A 7,745-nucleotide genomic window follows, 5' to 3' on the forward strand; every position below is an offset into this window, starting at 1 on the left:
GATGCTAACGAACATCATTGATAGGTTTATATTTTGTATAGATAGATAGACAATTAGATATCAACTTTATTTACACCAGGCAGTGCTGTTTAGAACAAGTTGAACCATAAACAAAATGAAGTCCATCTATGGCAATCATATGTGAAAAAATAAAGCTATGAATAATCATTAATATTTTAGTTTATTATACTTGAAAAGTAATGTTCCCAAAACTTCACTCAACACTCTCTACAAACGTGTAGCTCTATTCACATTTTGTGTATGAGTACAGACCTATTGTAGTCATTTATCTATTTTGACACAACTATCAGCTATATTAAAAGCATCTCTTAAGTCAAGTGTTATATTTCTATCTTTATCTTAACCCTAATGTAGTCCATTGTTTTGTGTTTTTATTTTTATTACAAAAAGTGGAATATATTTCGTTCCATCATCTGGCTAATTCACCTGTATCTTGATTCTGTGGTGCAATTGGTAGTGCGTCTGACTCCAGATCAGAAGGTTGTGTGTTCAAGTCACGTCAGGGTCATTATTTTTTTGACATCCAACTCAAATGAACTAATTTTGACTTATTTCGTAAATGAGAATACAAACAAAAGTAAAGCAAAGCTGGGTTTGCAATAGATACAGCTATTTACCCGAGAGTGTAAGATTGGTGAATTCAGAGACGCCCGACTCGTTGTCAAATATTTTTAACAGTAAAAATCGATACATAAAAATGGTATACATGTTTTTGAACGTCATTTTTTAACGAGATGTCCATCAATAATAAAGTCTTCAGTTGAAGTAAGATGAATAGGGCACTATTTATAAGTACACTCTACGCCGTTTTATTTTTAACTATTAGAGAACCATTTCAATAAAATTATATCTTTGAAAATCTAGCAAATAAAGTTATGTAATGGGTACTTATTTTAAAGACAATGTTTTTGGATATAATATAAATGTAAAAATTACAAGTCAATGCGGTCACATAAAAAGCTTGTACTTTGTTCAAAACACAGAATATCTAGAGGAACTGCAGATTAAAACGAACTCAACTTGCGCTCTGATTAGATTATTGGAAAAACCCAGAGTATTTATACAGACCAAAGTTACGAGATAAAATGTCATACACAGAGCCTTAAAGCCACTTGCTTGAATTAAACAGAGATCCAACATTTAATTTTAGGAAGTTTAAGTGTGTCAGATTATGTTTGAATTGTAGCTATAGTCTTTACTGAAGTCTTCACTAATGTGAACTCTTGAAGATTCAAAACATCCCAGATCTGTTCATCATCAAGAATATACCGATGTACATATACATAAATACATCAAAGATATACATTATATACTTATACAAAAATACATCACGCATATACATACATTTACAACTATAAACTAAAGCTACATATACATTGTATAGATTCATCAAGAATATGCATACACTTACGCAAAGACATTAAGGACATACATACATATACATCAAAGATATACATACCTATAAATACATCAAGGATATGCATACGTATACATACATCAAGGATATACATACATACCCATACATACATCAAGGATATACATATATACTTCAGGGATACACCTACATATCCATATACACATACATACACAAGGTACTTCAAGGATATTTGAGAGTGTTAAGAGATGCTAACGAACATCATTGATAGGTTTATATTTTGTATAGATAGATAGACAATTAGATATCAATTTTATTTACACCAGGCAGTGCTGTTTAGAACAAATTGAACCATAAACAAAATGAAGTCCATCTATGGCAATCATATGTGAAAAAATAAAGCTATGAATAATCATTAATATTTTAGTTTATTATACCTGAAACGTAATGTTCACAAAACTTCACTCAACACTCTCTACAAACGTGTAGCTCTATTCACATTTTGTGTAAGAGTTCAGACCTATTGTAGTCATTTATCTATTTTGACACAACTATCAGCTATATTAAAAGCATCTCTTAAGTCAAGTGTTATATTTCTATTTTTATCTTAACCCAAATGTAGTCCATTGTTTTGTGTTTTTATGACTAAAAGTGGAATATATTTCATTCCGTCATCTGGCTAATACACCTGTATCTTGATTCTGTGGCGCAATTGGTAGTGCGTCTGACTCCAGATCAGAAGGTTGCATGTTCAAGTCACGTCAGGGTCATTATTTCTTCGACATCCAACTCAAATGAACTAATTTTGATTTATTTCGTAAATGAGAATACAAACAAAAGTAAAGCAAAGCTGGGTTTGCAATAGATACAGCTATTTACCCGAGAGTGTAAGATTGGTGAATTCAGAGACGCCCGACTCGTTGTCAAATATTTTTAACAGTAAAAATCGATACATAAAAATGGTATACATGTTTATGAACGTCATTTTTAAACGAGATGTCCATCAATATTAAAGTCTTCAGTTGAAGTGAGATAAATAGGACACTATTTATAAGTACACTCTACGCCGTTTTATTTTTAATTATTAGAGAACCATTTCAATAAAATTATATCTTTGAAAATCTAGCAAATAAAGTTATGTAATGGGTACTTATTTTAAAGACAATGTTTTTGGATATAATATAAATGTAAAAATTACAAGTCAATGCGGTCACATAAAAAGCTTGTACTTTGTTCAAAACACAGAATATCTAGAGGAACTGCAGATTAAAACGAACTCAACTTGCGCTCTGATTAGATTATTGGAAAAACCCAGAGTATTTATACAGACCAAAGTTACGAGATAAAATGTCATACACAGAGCCTTAAAGCCACTTGCTTGAATTAAACAGAGATCCAACATTTAATTTTAGGAAGTTTAAGTGTGTCAGATTATGTTTGAATTGTAGCTATAGTCTTTACTGAAGTCTTCACTAATGTGAACTCTTGAAGATTCAAAACATCCCAGATCTGTTCATCATCAAGAATATACCGATGTACATATACATAAATACATCAAAGATATACATTATATACTTATACAAAAATACATCACGCATATACATACATTTACAACTATAAACTAAAGCTACATATACATTGTATAGATTCATCAAGAATATGCATACACTTACGCAAAGACATTAAGGACATACATACATATACATCAAAGATATACATACCTATAAATACATCAAGGATATGCATACGTATACATACATCAAGGATATACATACATACCCATACATACATCAAGGATATACATATATACTTCAGGGATACACCTACATATCCATATACACATACATACACAAGGTACTTCAAGGATATTTGAGAGTGTTAAGAGATGCTAACGAACATCATTGATAGGTTTATATTTTGTATAGATAGATAGACAATTAGATATCAATTTTATTTACACCAGGCAGTGCTGTTTAGAACAAATTGAACCATAAACAAAATGAAGTCCATCTATGGCAATCATATGTGAAAAAATAAAGCTATGAATAATCATTAATATTTTAGTTTATTATACCTGAAACGTAATGTTCACAAAACTTCACTCAACACTCTCTACAAACGTGTAGCTCTATTCACATTTTGTGTAAGAGTTCAGACCTATTGTAGTCATTTATCTATTTTGACACAACTATCAGCTATATTAAAAGCATCTCTTAAGTCAAGTGTTATATTTCTATTTTTATCTTAACCCAAATGTAGTCCATTGTTTTGTGTTTTTATGACTAAAAGTGGAATATATTTCATTCCGTCATCTGGCTAATACACCTGTATCTTGATTCTGTGGCGCAATTGGTAGTGCGTCTGACTCCAGATCAGAAGGTTGCATGTTCAAGTCACGTCAGGGTCATTATTTCTTCGACATCCAACTCAAATGAACTAATTTTGATATATTTCGTAAATGAGAATACAAACAAAAGTAAAGCAAAGCTGGGTTTGCAATAGATACAGCTATTTACCCGAGAGTGTAAGATTGGTGAATTCAGAGACGCCCGACTCGTTGTCAAATATTTTTAACAGTAAAAATCGATACATAAAAATGGTATACATGTTTATGAACGTCATTTTTAAACGAGATGTCCATCAATATTAAAGTCTTCAGTTGAAGTGAGATAAATAGGACACTATTTATAAGTACACTCTACGCCGTTTTATTTTTAATTATTAGAGAACCATTTCAATAAAATTATATCTTTGAAAATCTAGCAAATAAAGTTATGTAATGGGTACTTATTTTAAAGACAATGTTTCTGGATATAATATAAATGTAAAAATTACAAGTCAATGCGGTCACATAAAAAGCTTGTACTTTGTTCAAAACACAGAATATCTAGAGGAACTGCAGATTAAAACGAACTCAACTTGCGCTCTGATTAGATTATTGGAAAAACCCAGAGTATTTATACAGACCAAAGTTACGAGATAAAATGTCATACACAGAGCCTTAAAGCCACTTGCTTGAATTAAACAGAGATCCAACATTTAATTTTAGGAAGTTTAAGTGTGTCAGATTATGTTTGAATTGTAGCTATAGTCTTTACTGAAGTCTTCACTAATGTGAACTCTTGAAGATTCAAAACATCCCAGATCTGTTCATCATCAAGAATATACCGATGTACATATACATAAATACATCAAAGATATACATTATATACTTATACAAAAATACATCACGCATATACATACATTTACAACTATAAACTAAAGCTACATATACATTGTATAGATTCATCAAGAATATGCATACACTTACGCAAAGACATTAAGGACATACATACATATACATCAAAGATATACATACCTATAAATACATCAAGGATATGCATACGTATACATACATCAAGGATATACATACATACCCATACATACATCAAGGATATACATATATACTTCAGGGATACACCTACATATCCATATACACATACATACACAAGGTACTTCAAGGATATTTGAGAGTGTTAAGAGATGCTAACGAACATCATTGATAGGTTTATATTTTGTATAGATAGATAGACAATTAGATATCAATTTTATTTACACCAGGCAGTGCTGTTTAGAACAAATTGAACCATAAACAAAATGAAGTCCATCTATGGCAATCATATGTGAAAAAATAAAGCTATGAATAATCATTAATATTTTAGTTTATTATACCTGAAACGTAATGTTCACAAAACTTCACTCAACACTCTCTACAAACGTGTAGCTCTATTCACATTTTGTGTAAGAGTTCAGACCTATTGTAGTCATTTATCTATTTTGACACAACTATCAGCTATATTAAAAGCATCTCTTAAGTCAAGTGTTATATTTCTATTTTTATCTTAACCCAAATGTAGTCCATTGTTTTGTGTTTTTATGACTAAAAGTGGAATATATTTCGTTCCGTCATCTGGCTAATACACCTGTATCTTGATTCTGTGGCGCAATTGGTAGTGCGTCTGACTCCAGATCAGAAGGTTGCATGTTCAAGTCACGTCAGGGTCATTATTTCTTCGACATCCAACTCAAATGAACTAATTTTGATTTATTTCGTAAATGAGAATACAAACAAAAGTAAAGCAAAGCTGGGTTTGCAATAGATACAGCTATTTACCCGAGAGTGTAAGATTGGTGAATTCAGAGACGCCCGACTCGTTGTCAAATATTTTTAACAGTAAAAATCGATACATAAAAATGGTATACATGTTTATGAACGTCATTTTTAAACGAGATGTCCATCAATATTAAAGTCTTCAGTTGAAGTGAGATAAATAGGACACTATTTATAAGTACACTCTACGCCGTTTTATTTTTAATTATTAGAGAACCATTTCAATAAAATTATATCTTTGAAAATCTAGCAAATAAAGTTATGTAATGGGTACTTATTTTAAAGACAATGTTTTTGGATATAATATAAATGTAAAAATTACAAGTCAATGCGGTCACATAAAAAGCTTGTACTTTGTTCAAAACACAGAATATCTAGAGGAACTGCAGATTAAAACGAACTCAACTTGCGCTCTGATTAGATTATTGGAAAAACCCAGAATATTTATACAGACCAAAGTTACGAGATAAAATGTCATACACAGAGCCATAAAGCCACTTGGTTGAATCAAAAAGAGATCCAACATTTAATTTTAGGAAATTTAAGAGTGTTAGATTATGTATGAATTGTAGCTATAGTCTTTACTGAAGTCTTCACTATTGTGAACTCTTGAAGATTCAAAACATCCAAGATCTGTTCATCATCAATAATATACCGATGTACATATACATAAATACATCAAGGATATACATTATATACTTATACAAAAATACATCACGCATATACATACATTTACAACTATAAACTAAAGCTACATATACATGTGTATAGATTCATCAACAATATGCATACACTTACACAAAGATATTAAGGATATACATACATATACATCAAAGATATATATACCTATAAATACATCAAAGAAATGCATACGTATACATACATCAAGGATATACATACATACCCATACATACATCAAGGATATACATATATACTTCCGGAATACACATACATATCCATATACACATACATACACATAGGTACTTCAAGGATATTTGAGAGTGTTAAGAGATGCTAACGAACATCATTGATAGGTTTATATTTTGTATAGATAGATAGACAATTAGATATCAACTTTATTTACACCAGGCAGTGCTGTTTAGAACAAGTTGAACCATAAACAAAATGAAGTCCATCTATGGCAATCATATGTGAAAAAATAAAGCTATGAATAATCATTAATATTTTAGTTTATTATACTTGAAAAGTAATGTTCCCAAAACTTCACTCAACACTCTCTACAAACGTGTAGCTCTATTCACATTTTGTGTATGAGTACAGACCTATTGTAGTCATTTATCTATTTTGACACAACTATCAGCTATATTAAAAGCATCTCTTAAGTCAAGTGTTATATTTCTATCTTTATCTTAACCCTAATGTAGTCCATTGTTTTGTGTTTTTATTTTTATTACAAAAAGTGGAATATATTTCGTTCCATCATCTGGCTAATTCACCTGTATCTTGATTCTGTGGCGCAATTGGTAGTGCGTCTGACTCCAGATCAGAAGGTTGCGTGTTCAAGTCACGTCAGGGTCATTATTTTTTTGACATCCAACTCAAATGAACTAATTTTGACTTATTTCGTAAATGAGAATACAAACAAAAGTAAAGCAAAGCTGGGTTTGCAATAGATACAGCTATTTACCCGAGAGTGTAAGATTGGTGAATTCAGAGACGCCCGACTCGTTGTCAAATATTTTTAACAGTAAAAATCGATACATAAAAATGGTATACATGTTTATGAACGTCATTTTTAAACGAGATGTCCATCAATATTAAAGTCTTCAGTTGAAGTGAGATAAATAGGGCACTATTTATAAGTACACTCTACGCCGTTTTATTTTTAATTATTAGAGAACCATTTCAATAAAATTATATCTTTGAAAATCTAGCAAATAAAGTTATGTAATGGGTACTTATTTTAAAGACAATGTTTTTGGATATAATATAAATGTAAAAATTACAAGTCAATGCGGTCACATAAAAAGCTTGTACTTTGTTCAAAACACAGAATATCTAGAGGAACTGCAGATTAAAACGAACTCAACTTGCGCTCTGATTAGATTATTGGAAAAACCCAGAGTATTTATACAGACCAAAGTTACGAGATAAAATGTCATACACAGAGCCCTAAAGCCACTTGCTTGAATTAAACAGAGATCCAACATTTAATTTTAGGAAGTTTAAGTGTGTCAG

At 30.7% G+C, this 7,745-nt stretch overlaps 5 non-coding genes across 5 annotated transcripts; all 5 read left to right on the forward strand.

Annotated features, from left to right (window-relative positions):
- Positions 1–456: 456 nt before the first annotated feature.
- Positions 457–529, forward strand: Trnaw-cca (transfer RNA tryptophan (anticodon CCA)). Its single transcript has one exon. It is a non-coding gene; the product is annotated as a tRNA-Trp (tRNA).
- Positions 530–2,093: 1,564 nt separating this feature from the next.
- Trnaw-cca (transfer RNA tryptophan (anticodon CCA)) lies at positions 2,094–2,166 on the forward strand. Its single transcript has one exon. It is a non-coding gene; the product is annotated as a tRNA-Trp (tRNA).
- A 1,564-nt stretch (positions 2,167–3,730) lies between these two features.
- Positions 3,731–3,803, forward strand: Trnaw-cca (transfer RNA tryptophan (anticodon CCA)). The gene has a single exon. It is a non-coding gene; the product is annotated as a tRNA-Trp (tRNA).
- A 1,564-nt stretch (positions 3,804–5,367) lies between these two features.
- Trnaw-cca (transfer RNA tryptophan (anticodon CCA)) lies at positions 5,368–5,440 on the forward strand. The gene has a single exon. It is a non-coding gene; the product is annotated as a tRNA-Trp (tRNA).
- Positions 5,441–7,012: 1,572 nt separating this feature from the next.
- Positions 7,013–7,085, forward strand: Trnaw-cca (transfer RNA tryptophan (anticodon CCA)). Its single transcript has one exon. It is a non-coding gene; the product is annotated as a tRNA-Trp (tRNA).
- The last annotated feature ends 660 nt before the right edge of the window (positions 7,086–7,745 follow it).

This window comes from Watersipora subatra, unplaced genomic scaffold (assembly GCF_963576615.1).
Source record: "Watersipora subatra unplaced genomic scaffold, tzWatSuba1.1 SCAFFOLD_35, whole genome shotgun sequence".
Taxonomy (NCBI): Eukaryota; Metazoa; Bryozoa; class Gymnolaemata; order Cheilostomatida; family Watersiporidae; genus Watersipora; species Watersipora subatra.